This window comes from Lepidothrix coronata, unplaced genomic scaffold (assembly GCF_001604755.1).
Source record: "Lepidothrix coronata isolate B3197 unplaced genomic scaffold, Lepidothrix_coronata-1.0 Scaffold12, whole genome shotgun sequence".
Classification (NCBI taxonomy): Eukaryota; Metazoa; Chordata; class Aves; order Passeriformes; family Pipridae; genus Lepidothrix; species Lepidothrix coronata.
In genome coordinates this window covers 3,635,305-3,650,813 of record NW_016690192.1, presented here as the reverse complement: position 1 = coordinate 3,650,813, position 15,509 = coordinate 3,635,305, and positions in this window count along the sequence as shown.

Below are 15,509 nucleotides of genomic sequence, written 5' to 3'. Positions count from 1 at the left end.
AAGGGAAGGGTTGCTTTTATATGACATTATTCCAAGAAAATAGGTCTCCTTTCTAATGCTGTACATACAAGTCCTCAAGGGAAGAAGGTCGCAGTCTGTGCCAATTGTCAGTGCTTTCTGGAAACCCTAGAACAACCACATTTCCCAGTTAAATTAGCTTTTCCTATCCAGCTATGTCTTTTGACCAAGTCTGAATTTTAGAGCAAAAATCCTGCCAGTGACCCAGCACTAAACTGAGGAGGTACCCAAGGATGAATTAGCACTGTCATATATGCATGACAGAGAAATATATTTCCTTTGCTACTTTGCATGAAAAAACATCATGAGGTGCCAACAGCTTCAGCTTCTCCACTCTAAGCACAAACATACAGAGGCTTTGACCAAAACCCCCATCTTTTACACACCTTTTCCACAGTCAGAAGCAGAAGACGTGAAGATATGTGAGTAGACACAGTTTTCTTGGCCAAACTGCACTTGTCAAGGGCCAGTTTCAAAGAATTTTTTGAAACCAGGATTCCCCATCTCACAATTACCTGACTCAGAAGAAGAGCTGGTTTCTGGTATTCTCACACCTCCCTAATGGATAGCAGCACATCCACAGCTGCCAGCAAACACAGTGGGGAAGTGTGCACATATTTGGGATTCACCCATTAGCAACTCCTGGCTTCCTCCTGCACCTCACAACCCACAAGAAGCACCATGGCACCAATATTTCTGTGCCTGATCCCCTGCTTACAAATACCCCTTGTAATGGGAAACTGCCGGGAAGACAGAAAGACCCGCTCTGTAGATGGGATGGAGAATATTGAGGATATTCCCCAAACCATTTATGGGTCTCAAGGCCTCCAGAACCCTGCAAAGCAGAAGTCCCACAGATCCACATCCATTCTCCATACACACATCTGACCCAAGACTAACTCCACTGTTGTCCTGAGCCCCCTGTTTCACAGAGCCTAATGCCACTCACATTTTCCATAAAACCAAGAAGTAGATTCAAGGCCATATTAGGCATAGTTAGAGGATACTAAATGGAGGTTCCAAGAAGTCTGAGCCTTTTCCTGAGCATTGACAGCTATGTCTGAGTCAGCCTTGCCATTCTATGCTGAGTCACTTTATCCTGAAGCATCAGCAGCAAGCAGAGAGCGAGGAGAAGGAAGAAGCAAGGGAGCACAGCCAGGAGAGGGTATGTTACAGGAGCAGAGGGCACCAGGCTGGACCTCATCTCAGCTCTTCTGACGTTTGTTACTGGTGGGAAAAGTACTCTGAGAATGCAATTTTCATGAGGGTCAGTCAGCGAGAGGAGAGAGAAGGACTGTGGTATTCAAACACAAGCAGGATACTCAGGAAGCAACAGTGATGTCCCAAACTGGGATTGCATTTTGGAGTGGTCTCATGCCAGAATATGTGTGTGTGTGAACATGTGCATGAGCACTGTGTGTGCATGCACACACTCCACACAGTTTTGTTTGGACTAGGCATATTTTGGCAAAGTCAACAACAACTAATTGCAAACAAGCTGCATTTATATTCAGCCCTCAAACCAGCTGCTTTCAAAGCTGCACCAGTGGGAATTAAAAGCCTCACTAGTTGTTGCTACATGACCCAGTAATTTCGGATGCTATACCTTCTATTTCATCACAGTGCTTTCCCTTTTCTGGCCAAAATGAACAGTGAGGTGCTGAGAGTCTGTTCATCTACTTACTCAGGGCTCAGCACCACTTTTCAGGAGCACTATATAAATTCAGAAGTTGCCTGAAATAATAAATAACTGTGACAGGTACAGAAACAAAGCATGTAGCTCTTGAGCTAGTGTTTCCTCCTCTGGAGAGGTTTATGTTCCCTCGTGTCTGCAGAACAGAACATTCCAGCGATGTTTCAGCACTGATGGGCCCTGAAGCCTCAGCCAGGAGAAAAGTCAGCTTTCTGGCAGGAAACCCTGACTAGCTCCTGGAACCGAGTGAAGAAAAGGAGAAAAGATGAAATACTTTGTTTACGGTATCATGACATCACCATCATCACTGGAGAAAAATGCAAGTTCATCTTTCTTCCCTGGGATGGTCTGTATGACCCAAATGATTAGCCCTGCTGGATAACACAGCAGTGTCCTTCCCTTCCACAGAGAGCTCGGGGGCCGCAGCACAGGCACCAGCAGACGTGTTTGACCTTACGGCCACCGACTTCAACAGGTTGCACACGCAACCCAGAAAGCTCCCAACACTGAATTCCCTTTGCAAGATGTGATGTTTTTCCTCTTGAGTCGAGCCTGAACGTGCCTGCAGAGCTGTTGACTGCTTCCTGGCAAGTTGTACCATCACCCAGGACAGTGTATGGGCTCTGTGGGGACAGGGAAGGATTGCTGCTCCCAAAGTGTTTGCATCGTTCACTGCTTTAATCATTAGCATGTGCTGGCACTCAGAACAGGGGAGAACATGCCCAGGCATTTACAGAGGGTAAACCATTTCATCCAGAGGAAACAGTTGCTTCAACTGGCATCTGTCACTCAGGTACACAGAGGAGTTGTGGTCCTCTGGAAAAAACCTGCCTCCAAGGAAACTTAATATGGCTTAATTCAAACATGTCTAGAATAGCAAAGTCTTCTTCATGGATGGTTTCATATCCCTCTTCCTTTTACTTCCCTTCTGATCCTGTCCCCCCACACTCCAATTATTTGTAAGTGGTCTGATATTTTCTATATATCTGTTTCTGTTCTCTGGTAACTGAACAGTTGTTCAAGATTTCACGGACAGGAAAAGCCAGGATACCCCAGCACATCGCATTTTACCTTTTTTATTTCTTCTTGGGTTTGGTCCCAAAGCCATTAGATCAGGTCCACCAAAACCAGTTTTAGGCTTCATGACAAAGAGATTGAAAGGAAAAGGGTGGGTTTTCTACCAGAAACAGGGGCCACTGCTCTCTTCTGGGAATGAGAAGTGTCTGAAAGCATGCAGAACTGCTATGTCTGACAACCAGAAACATACTAAAAATACAGTGGCAAATGGCAACATAGTCAGCTGAGACATCCCTACAGTGAGCCTTCCTCCACCTGACTGGAACTCAGATTGAGTTGTCAGAAAGCTCCAGTAAATCTTCATGCTCACACAAGACCAGAGCCAGGGGAGTGCTTTACTGCCCTGAGAAGGAATGGAAAATCGGAGCTCCAAAATCCTTGCAAAGGGATCATCTCAGGAGGGGAAATGGTGTGGATCAACTGAAATGTTCATTCTGGTTTTAATACTACAGACAACAGCAAAGCAAGATAAAACTGTAAAAAAATCCAGATCTCATGCTTTATGTATTTGAAACCGCTTGGAAATGTTTTCAGGACTGAGACATTTAATGAATTGGCCCTTGTACATACAAATACAAACAGGTTATCTTAGATCAACATTTTCTGATTACAAAAACCCAGTCAGAAAACTCCTGGCCAGACATTTTACATAATTACAACTCAAAAAAAATGCCAAATGAGAGCATAAAGAAAAAAATCCTGGCAAAATAAAAGTTAATATTTTAAAACGGTAATTCATTAAGACAATGTAGAAGCTCCTGTGGCAGTCAGGGATCAGTCATTTCAAGGCACTGGTAGGAGCCCAACAAAAATGTGTTCAGTAGGAACAACATCTAGTGCAGAGATACCATATGCTTAAGCCACGTGTGCCAGATGGACTAAAGATAATTTGATATCAGCACTCTATTTTTTCATTATTATCTGGGGAAAAAAACTCTACTCCCACCCTGCTGCTGGGAGCTTTGTCCTGGATGTGAGCAAAGCACCCAAAACTGGAAAGACTCAAAGGATCTCAGTAGGCACTGCTGCACACCCTCCCTGGACACAGCCTCATACCAGCCCCAAACAACCCAAAATAACCTGACTCTGTGCACGTAGACAGGCAGAATAATTCAGAAAGACCAGCTGAAAAGGTCATTCCTTTGTGTGAATTCAAGGGAATTTGAGGGACAGTAATTCATTCAAATGTTGACTCAAAAATGACATTATGGGCCTGTCCTTCACAATTGCTTCAAGAGTAATTTTAACCTCAACAGTTTCTTTAATTGAATCCGATTTAGATGGGAGTCCACCAACACTTCATTTTTATTTTAATTTTATGATTCAATTTAGCATTTAGCTTCATTTGCAATCTGATTTTATTATACTTGTTGCTAGTGGAAAATATATCCACCTATTACCAACACTACATAAATTCAGATGCTGTCTTAAGAAACATTCTCACACGTATGAGAGGTAACATTTCATATATAATATGCCTATTTGTTGATAAGACTTGTTGCACGACTCAGTGCCATGACCTTTCCAGAGGAAGTATTGTTTCATGCATACTATGTCACAAAGGCAAAGAACTGTGACCTTTCCTGCTGCTGTAACTTGTGGTATCTTTGGGATGCATCCTCAGAGAGGTAAAGATGATTCAACCACACACTGTGCACTTGCTCCAGCACAAGTGTTGATGTGAGAATATATTCCTTCACCAAAGAACTGGTATTCACATGTCTTCAGGACTACTCTTGTATGAACAAAGGGCTCTGTTTCACAGATTTAATTTCCCTTCCCATGTATATTATAGACCCTGAAATAGCCTAGAAGTGGTTGCACTGCACTGTTTGCTAGCTAAAGGCAGTCAGAAGAGATGCAATATTTCCAGAAGACCTGAGTACCATAGTATCCACTGCAGTTTCAATAGGAAGTAAACCGAAGCCAGAAAGGCTGTGATTATACCTTGAAGGACACTTTCCAGGCAGTGGGGATAATATAGGGTTGCATCAGGCACCCTGGATAGGCTGCAGGGTCTCCCATCGCCAGCCATGAGCCAGAGCTGATGTGGGTGCAGCCAATCTAGTTCCACAGTTGAATGGAGGAGGTGACTTTTTAGGAGGGCTTTTTTAGCCCTCTGATTTTAGACTCACACCCAGGATTTAGGTTTCAGGATCTGTCTGTGGAGAGCATGACTTATCAGACACATCTTCACTGTTGTAAACCAACTGCAACCACTGCATGAGCTACCTTACCTGATGCACAGTCTGGTTTCCCAAACCATGTGAAGCTCCACATTCTTGGGATCAGACAGGCATCTACTGCAGAACTACATGGCTTCAAATCAGACTCACTGTAATAGAAAACAAGTAGGTTAGTCCAGATTCAAAGGCCTGCAAGGCAGATCATTTTTGAAATTTAGATTTAATTAATTATCCTTTTTTCCCCTGCTGTAATCCAAGAGTTTTTGTAACATCTGAAACTTTTATCAGAATTGACAATGGTATAAATACCTCCCTGCCAGTTCCTAGAGTGCTAGCAAACAATCTTTCATCAAGCAAATGAACACTTACAGACAGAGCAAGATATAAACACCCATATGTAAAGCACATTCTCTGGACCGTGTCCACCACTAGCAAAACCCTCCTGCTCCCCTGGAACCAGCAACACAAACTCCCTTTATATGTCTTAAGTGTCCACAGTCCAAACAATAACACGTTAGCATGCTCTTGACACTGCTGTCAAAATAAACAGCTATTTATTAACATTCTACAGGGCATTATTTTTAAAAGAAATCAATCGAGCAAATATGTATCCTTCTGTTCCAGAAAACAGCATCTCCCTTTTACTTAAGACAACATCTGGTCCAGATAAGAGCTGCCAAGGACTAGAGCTAAGAGTCACAGTGATTGCTGTTACTTGGTGGTTGCTTGAGTATTTCTGAGAACAACATTTTTTCTCTATATAGTATCACTGCCAACTATTCCCTGGGATCCCAGGAGGACAATGCATTCCCTTTCTGCTCTTACTGGGTAAATGGAATAAAAGCTGAACATGGTGCTTGCTCTTACCCATCAAACCTGCACTAAATATAAAAAGATATTAAAAGCTGCCTCCCCCTCTCTCTTTCTGAGGTGAAAACCTCCCCATCTTCACACGAAGAGACTTTTGCTGCCTTTTGTTCTTGTTGGTAAAGCAAATTTAAAGATATCAAGGAACCTCTTGAGAAAACCAAGAGAGGAAGTGTGAATGCAAAATGAACCTACAAACAAAAAGCTATTTTTAGTGCTGGGGGGAAACTCTTAGCATTGGACAAACAATACAAGGAAGTTTCAGACACTGACTGCTAGAGAGAGCTAATATCCCCTTGTCGCTGCCCCGCCTAGTCTGGATACAGGAATGCTCCTATATTCTCAGGCTTCTCACAACCCCCAAATTATTCACCTTCCCCTTAGCATGGTGCAAAAGTTCAGGGCTTAGGCCAAGAGCCACCTGGTTGGCTCATGCACACAACCTCACCCTCCTGTTGGCACAGGTGATCCAAGGTCATGGCATGGCCCTGATGGGACCTTGGGCTCCATGGTATTGGTGGGGATGGGTGGTGGGACTTCCATTTCCAGCATCACCAGACGTGGTAGTAGAGCACAGCTGGGAGCTGAGGCCAAAGAGCAAAGCAAGTCTTGTGTACCCCAGGCACAGAATTAGAGCAGAGCAGCTGGGTAGAAGCAGAAGAATAGCCTTGGAAGAATCCAAAAAGGACCCTCCTAAACACTGAGCAAAATATATATAAATGGAGTCCCATTGGTGCTCAACAGCTGAGGATCCGGCTATTAATTCAGGACATAACAGTAACACTTTGGGAGCCCCCACTGACTCCTCTTTTCCTCCTAGAATTTCCACTTTCCACTCCCCCAGGCAACACAAATAATGTGTTTGTCAATCAATTATCAATATGCAAGTTCTTTGGGGTGGAAAGCTTTTACACAAGGCTTTGTCTAGTCTATTTACTCCTTGCTCCAGCTACATTCCTGTTTATTCATTTGCAACCAGAGGGAGTACCAAATGGTCAAGAACAGCCTGTCTTCCAAGATAGGTGAAATAAGAGTACACAAGAAAGATGCTGTTTCCCTTGAAATTTCTCCCAGATCTTTGTATTTCCCGCAGACCTGAACCAGTGTTCAGGGAAGAGAAGATCCTGGGACAGTAATTTGATGGAGCAGATAAGTTTCTGCTCTTGTTGCTGAATTTGCTATGAGCTTACAAACACTTAAAGCCAGGCTTGACAGACAGGGTCAATCAGAAAGTGCATGCAATGTGAAACTGCACAAAAAATAGAAGCTATATAGGATTGCTCAAGTCCTTATCTGGCCCTGATGCCTATATAGACTCATGGGAGGTCAGTCAGGGACATTTTGCAGATGTGCCTGCCAGTGGGAGAGAGGGATATTTACTGCATTGTAGCAAACTGAGCCTCAGACAGGAGTGTGCCGTTCCTGGGACAAAGTTCAGTTTTGTACTGGGCCACAACAGCGAAAGTGTAACCAGCAGGTTGAAGGAAGTGGTTCTTCTACTATTCAGCACTGGTGAACCCAAGTCTGGATACCCCATCCAGGTTTGGGCTTCCCAGGACACAGCCCTGAGGAAGGGGATTGAACCAATGAGGCCGTAGAACATAGCATGAGAGGAGGGAACTGGGCTTGATCAGGCTGGGGCAAAACACTCATGTGGAATCATAGCTTCCATGAGATAATGAGTGCTAACAGAGAAAATGAAGCTTGGTCTCTCAAAGACACAAAACTAAAATACAAGTTGCAGCACAGGAGGTTCAGATCAGCTACAAGGAAAAAATTATTTTGCCCTGAGAGTGGTAAAACACTTGGCCCAGAACCCAGAAATCTTATATCTATGTAGTTTTTCAACTAATCTTTATCAGTTATATAGGGAAAGGCCTCTACACCCATCAGGCACTCAACTCTCTTTGACCTGCTTAGGTGTGTCTAGTCTGCTCTAGGAAGTCTACTTGTTTTTTCAAATGTCACTTATGTCACTGCATCACTTGTTCAATTTTCAAAGAAAGTCACCTTAATTTTGGATTCCAATCCTCTTCTGCTGGCTTTTTCAAATTACTTTGTTCCACAGATACTTTGTCTTCGTCTTGTTAAATATCCCCTGCTTGAGAGGACAGGGTTGCTGGTTGCTGCTTCTTTCTAAATGATTTTCACATGTTTTTTAGTGATGTGGGAGGCAGTGATTGCAAAAAGCCTTCAAAGAAAAAATAGGAAGAATTTATTTCTGATCTGGCTCTTGGTTCTAGTCCTTGGTTGCTCTGTATCTGCAAAGGGTTAAGGATTAGCTGATGGAAAACATTCGAGCAGCTCTGATAACAGAGCATAGCAAACAGTGGCATCAGGCTCACAGCACTGCTGGTCACACATTGCAAATCACAGGCAGTACCAGCCTCATACCCTGCATGTTTCTGCTTCTGGGCTGTGCTGACTCCTGCAATAAGTCACCCGTCACTCCCAAGAATGCTTTGGGATAATTCTCTTCCGCCCACCAGACAGATCTGTAGGCATGCATCTCAGTGTTCCCCCAAACCTGTGATATTACACAAACAGGGGAACCTGCTGTTTCAGAGCAGTCGCCGTAAAGCCCAGCACAGCCAGGAGGTTTAATGGAAACTGTGCACTGACTCTGAAACACTTGGCTGCAAATTTGTTCAGCTTTTTGAGAAGAGAGATTGCTTGATAGAGCAGCATGAGTGAGCTCTCTAAGTATGCTAGGGAGTGGTGCACAAGCACAAAGATGCTGCAGCCTGAAAACTAAAATACCCTGTGAAAGACGAGACACTCAAGGAATCATAAAATCAGAGAATATCCTCTATATTTTATCCTTGTTGTTTTCTGCCCAAGTCCATGGGTCTGTATTGTAGCACTGGCTTGAGACACAGCAGTATTCCTCATGCAGCATCTAAGACTGCCACATGCACAGGCATATTTGGGCAGCCAGGACCAGCCTCTCACCCCGGGGAGCCCAGATGTTGGGCACAGCTGGCACCCACATTAGGAAAGGCTCTTGAAGTTGCTGAGGAATTTGACCACTGTTGAAGTCAAGAGTAGAGTGCAAAAATGCCTTCTGCTCAGTCTTATGCTTAAAATCCAAGACTGCACCTCATTCCTCTCTGTTCCAAAAAGAAATAGCAGTGCCGCAACCATAATTCAATGCAGCTGTTGTTAAACAATGCTGGGGATATGTAAAAATTGGTGTTACTATGCACATACACTTCACCTCTGGAATTAAGCTGCCTAGTTTCTATCCACTAACATTCAAAACTAACTCTTTTCCATCTTCCTCCAAAGACAAGCACAATGGTCCAGGTACAAAGCAACCTAATGACATTGATGTCAGCGGGAAAATCCTGACTCCCACAGCACTGTGCTGATTCACAGGGGTTCACTAAGCTGTGAATCACACCCAAGGGTGGACAGAGCCCCTCTAACAGTGAAGTGACACCTAATCTCCCATGACACTATTCGCTGGTTAACCCAAATGGTGCCTCCATGTCCATGCCTACAGAGGCAGCAGCTGCTGCAGCATGGAAGCAGGAATTGTTAGTGTGGATCAGGCCTACTGCCCGTTTAGCCCAATATCTTGTCTCAGATGTTGGCCAGCACGAGCTGCGTCAGAGGAAGGTGTGAGGCACCCATGTGAGGCAGATGTCATCCCTCACTGCAGCCTGCCCGCCTTAGGAAAAGATGAAAATAAATGAGTTTATAACCTTTTGTCAGCCTGTCCCAAGGATGTAACTTCACAAATATTTAGGTCAAATGGGGCACACCCTGTGCTGCACAGAAAGACAAGAGGAGAAACCCCAGCACTTCAACTCTCGAATGCCACACTCTGTGTGCTAGATAAGATAAACTAGTGACAGTTACTTGCTGTCACTGTGGCTGCTGGTCTACTGGCTCAGCCTGGGAACCAAAAGTGGCTTAGGACACAAGTGAAGTGAGTACTGCCAGCTCAGTGAGAGCCATCATTTTCCACATGACAGTCACAAAAAACTACAGTTTTTCAAAGAAAAACGAGGATGAAGGTAAGCTAAACTAGGCTTCTCTCCACCAATTTTTTTAAAACTCAATACAGTTTATACAGGGGATTCACCAAATAGAAAATCTTGCCTTGATGCATAAGAATGCACCCACTTTAGCCGTTGGTTATGACGATGTCCCCACAGGCATGTTGTAAATGCAAAAACCAGCTGCAGATGCATGTGGCTCCTGTCTTCTCCCAGTCTGCTCCTTGTTGGTGGGAACGGGATGTCGTGACTTCTGTCAGGTCCCCAGCCAGAGCCAAGAACAACTGACAGCCACAGATTGGTTCTTACTTAAGTCATGGCAGGTTTTCTCAGGTGTCACAAAAAGTATCACTAAGGTTCCTAATCCAGCTGGGATCCATTTCCTCATGGCAAGGCCTGTTTGAGACGAACCTTATCTTTTCTGTCTTGGCAGTGCCTGGGATCTTCATGCTGCTTGTAGAAATGGGTCTCCATTGTCCATTCCAGTGCAATGCAATGGAGGGCAGACATCACCCGGCCCACAGAGATTTTGTCCAGGGCTGTCCTGAGGGCAGGGAATCAGTCTGGCTGCAGCTTCCCCAGTGCTGGTCCCTGCTGGTGCAAACCTCAAACCCTGCAAATCCTGATCTGAGCACTGGGCTGGGCAGAAACTTGCCCTTGCTCCAAGGCTGGGTGTCCTGTTGGCAAGGCGGGATAGAGGCAAAAGCAGGTGAAAGTTACTGCTCTGCCCCAGCCTGGGCAAGGGGAGAGGGAAAAGTACTCTGTGATTTGGCACAGAAGACTGTCCCATGTCCTTGGTATCCCCAAGGTGGCATCTCTGATGGCACACGAGCAAGGCAGAGACATCACACAGCTCTGTGAAGGCAGCAAAGGCCAGCTCAGAGGGCAGCCCTGAAAGCAGACAGCCTGGCCCATGGCTCTTTTCCTCCATCAGCTGTTCATCATTTGCCTCGGCTGTGTTAATTCACAAATTTCTTTCTCCCAGCCCTGCTCCCATTGTTTCCGAGCAGGGCATTGTCATGAGACCAGTTCTATATTTACGACAGGATGTCAGCCTACGCTTGCAGTTGCCTTCTTTGAACTGGATACTTTTACCTTCTAAGTTGGCAACGATGGAGTTCAACAAAAAAGTAGAAAAATAAACAAGTGTTTATTTAAGACATGCCTGGTTGTATCAAAACGCGTAAGTGGCACTTCTTCCTATTGGCTCTTCCATGGTCCCGGCCAGGAGAGCACAGGTTTTTTCATGACATAAACAAAAGATTATTTCCTAAGAAGATTGAGAGTTTCCTTTAAAGGAAAACAAGAAAAGAAAGGAGGAAGGAATCTGCAGAATAGCCCTTAGGAAGTTACAACTCTGGAGGCCCTTTAGTCCCTCACCAGCAAAATGTATTTAAATATAGCATGGCCTGCCCAGAGCACAGCCTGAGAAATGCTATATACATGGCAAAGAAAACACCCTGCAGTCAAAGCCAGAGGGTGCCAGGCTTCAGACCCATGTCCCTTATCCTTATAAGGGTCTAGAATCTGTGACCAGGCCTAAGAGCTGAATCTTTGATTTGAATTAGCTGCTTCAAAAGGTTTGATTCTGCATTACTGTGTTTTAATTTACACATGCAGCCTAACATTTTGTTTGTGCAGCAAAGCAGTCGGAGCAAGCATTGCAAAAGCCCTTATCCACTGAAGGATGCTGCCACCCAACTTCAAGACAGACTTGAGACATGAAGCACCCACCTGCTCTGATCCTTATCCAAGGAGCACCAATATTTGTCTGTGCTCTTCAGGAACAGGAGATGATCCCAGGAGATTTGCAGAGCTCCAACCTTATTCCCCATGAAATGCTTTCTCAAGACTGCTCTCAACTAGGTTCCTTATGAATAATTTCTATCTGTTGTTTCTTGAACAACCAGAGGGCTGTGATGTTATGCTTGTGTTATGCCCCCATTCCTTGCTGAGATCATGAACCTTCAAGTTCAACTGCAACAGGCTAGAAAGTGCGTCAGAAACTTCTTCCCAAAATAACAATCTTTTGAGGCAAAACTAAAATGTTTCAAAACTCAAGTTCCATTCATGCCTCATAGGGAGATGCAGTTCTGTATCACATCCCTGTTTTTGCAATGGTGAGGAGTGTGATGGCCATCCCCTGTCACCACGGTCTCTGTTCTACACTGTACTTGCTCTGAAGCTACACAGTGACTTTGTGCTCCTGGACACTCTGACCTGTCTCCCACACACTTTCCAGAGTACACCAGAGTAGTTATTAACTGTATTCAGCTGTGAGAAGTCTGAAACAGTTCAGGCTCTCTGGCAAGAGACTTCTATTGTAACAACAGGCTTTGGCTGTGGATTTATCTGCCATGGATCCTGCTTCCCATACAGCACAGGGTAACTGCAGCAGGATGAACCCTAGAATGTAATAATATAAGCAGGAAGGGCTGTAATTTGAAGACCTTCCCACATCAAGTGAGTAAAACAATCTCCTCTTTCAGAAGGCAACATAATTCTTGCATAAGGGTCCTTTAAAATAATATACAGTGCTCCTGAATGGGAGCTGTGGGGGGACCCTCTCCGATCCCTCGTTCGTTCTCAGATTTAGCTGATAGTTTTTCTCTGACTGCTCTAATTCATACAGAGGAGCTCCAAGTTTTACTTTCAAATGCAGAAGAGGTCGCACATACCACTGACTGCTTCCTAAACATTTTGCAAGAATAAAGGTACTGACATAGAGCATGTGAGTTCACCCCTTGCTTCCGAATAATCAGTGTCCTGGTATCTCAATTGCCCCTCCCCACACAGAAGCAAGTTCTGCTCATCCTGCATTTCCTATTCAGAAGGACTGCTTGGGGGACTCTCTTCAGATACCAAAGATCAATGTCGGAATAAGTTTTAGCTGTATCAGGTGAGCTTCAATAAATGACAGAGAACATTAGGACAGACATGATGATTTCCTTTTCACTGTCCAGGATTCATATCTGGGATCCAAAGGTAACTCTGGAAAAGGCAGAAAGCCAGCTTATATTATTGTTATGTCAGACTAGCTGTTATCAGGGCAAGTAGGAAACACTATTCTCAGCCCTCACCGCTGCTTGCTCCCCATTTCCTTCTGTCTTCACACCTGGACATTTTTTAGATGTCCCACGAAATCTGAAAGGTAATAAGAGACTAGAAGACCATCAAACAAAAAAAAAAAAATGAATAATGAAATAATCTGGATATAAAGACACACCGGATAACAGCTATTATGTTTTTTGCAAATACATTCCTACGGCAATATCTAGGGGCACCTTCCACCAGAGCAGGTGGCTCCCAGCACCACTCAACCTGGCTCTGAACACTTACTTTTAATAGGGACTAAAGATTTGTAATTCTTGGCAGGGTGCAAGCAGCACCAACAGAGTGAAACCGTGTAACAGAAGCAGAACAGAATAAAAGGACCAGCACTTCTACAGGGCTATGTTTCATTGCTGCACACCAAGTTTGGAGCAGTGGAAACAACACGAGCTGTGCAGAAAAATCGGTCACCATGGGCGCTCCTATTCCAGCGAGTGCTTCAGAGAAATTTATGGCTAATCAGGATCATGACATTATTGTGCCCAGCCAAGTGCAGATGTGTGCTTGCATAAACCTTTCCTTATCATTACTAAAAGCAATGTGCAGCAGCCTGTCACTCTTCAATAAACAATTCCACGTTCAAGATCTCAAGTGCTGCCACATCGTGTGCTGGAGATCTGCACTTTCCTTGTGATCTGCACTTTCCTTACAGGGTGTCAGAGAAAGATGCAATAACAAACACAAGGCCACAGCCCCTTTGTACTGATGCATTTCCAAAAAGGGGTGAATGTTGATTACTTGTACATGTTATTTTGCCTACATAGTTAAGAGTCATCCGAAGTCTAAAGAAGCCACTGGAAAACCTCCTGCTGGATTCACTGTGCTTTGCATCTGACCATTAGGTGTCCGAGTACTTTAGCCAAATTTATGCCTTTAGCATAAGACAGCCCCTAAACTATCACCCAAGTTTAGCCTATGGTTTGGGAAAAGACAGACAGCTAGGAAATTTTCTAATTCACAAATCTTTTGATTTTACTTTATATTTTTGTTAACAAGTTTTCTCAGTTACTATAAAAAAAAGATGGACTAACTGACACACTCCAGTTTCTCCACCATTTTGAGAAAAAAGAGAGTTGCTGGTGTGCAGGTGCATTGCCTTTGCAGTCATTTTCCCTGTCGTATTTGTTTTGGTTTTGTTCACATTTCTTCGAGCCCTGTTTTTCCCATCCCTCATGCTTGACTGGTCAGCAGACTGGCTTTTCTGGGATGCCACACTCAGAATTTCCCATTTAGATGCAGGGAGGGGCTGAAGAGGACATCTGGTGATTTTCTTCCTGCAGATGTAAACACGAAAAGGGAATTGGGAAAAGAAAAGGTAGCCTTTCTCAGGCCATATCCTGCAGCAGCCAGGGACCCACCTGGTCCTTCGGGAGCATTAGAAAAACCTCAGTGTTTTGCTAACTTACAAGCTGCCTCACATGACTCCTGAACAGCAGGAAAGAGCCAGAACACAGTTAACTTTAGTTAACTACACCCTAAACCCTCACACCACCAAGAGTCTGCTCCAGGCATAGGCAGACCAGGCAGATGCCTGGGGCATCCATTGGCTTGAGGCAGGGAATAGAACCAGATATCCCTTCTTCCCACTGCTAGAGCCTGAGGCAGGGGGAACCAAAGGCACCTCCACTCACTCTTGGTGGGGTCAAAGCTCCAGCAGATGTGGGCAGAGGGAGCAGGATGAGGCCAGGAGTACATGTCCTGGAAGGAGACATGCAGAAGTGCTCCTGGTGTGCTGGCCTCATCTAACTAAACCAATTTGGAAACTACTCCATCACTACCAACAAACTGTATTTCCTTGCCAGAAACAACCCAAGCAAAATAATTGCTTTTTGCCATGGAGGAACAAACTCAATTGTTACAGGACTTGGATCTCTTTCTACCCTTTCCTTGACAGACAAAGGACTTACACTGCATACATGCTCTGGAAGACTTTTGTGGATGATTTCAGATCCTGAATCTGGAGACAGTTAGAGCTCTTATTAGAACTATTTCTCTTTGCTGAAAGTTTATTCAGCTGTAACTCTGAAAGTTATGTAAGGAAACTAGATAAAATTAGAATATTGGATAAAAATAGCACTAAAAGGAATGTTCATCTTCCTCTAGCATTTTGAGACCACTTTGGGATCTTTCCTGCTTCTTCACCTTAAGCAGCCTTTGCTCCAAGCTGGTCTTTGGCTGGATGCCATGGCATTTTCACTGCCAAGGCAAAAAGTCACCCAGGATGGTAACAGCCTGATTTCACATCCATTTGTGGCAATGTCTATGGCTGTACTTCCCAGGCACCAGTCCTCACTGCTTTACTACAGAGCATAAACCCAGGTCCTGACAGTGAGTCAGCACCGAGCTGTCAAACCAAGCTGAAATCTCCAGGAAGCAGAATGTTCTCTCTGCATACTTTTTGTACCACTTAGTATGTTACATAAACTCCCAATAGGGAGAACCATTGTAAGGGTTTGGAAGGATATATTTATTACAGCAGTAATTCTAGCGTTTAAACTTTCTGACAGCTGCTGCGGACAAATATGCAATAAAAATCAAAGCCAATTCAAAGCT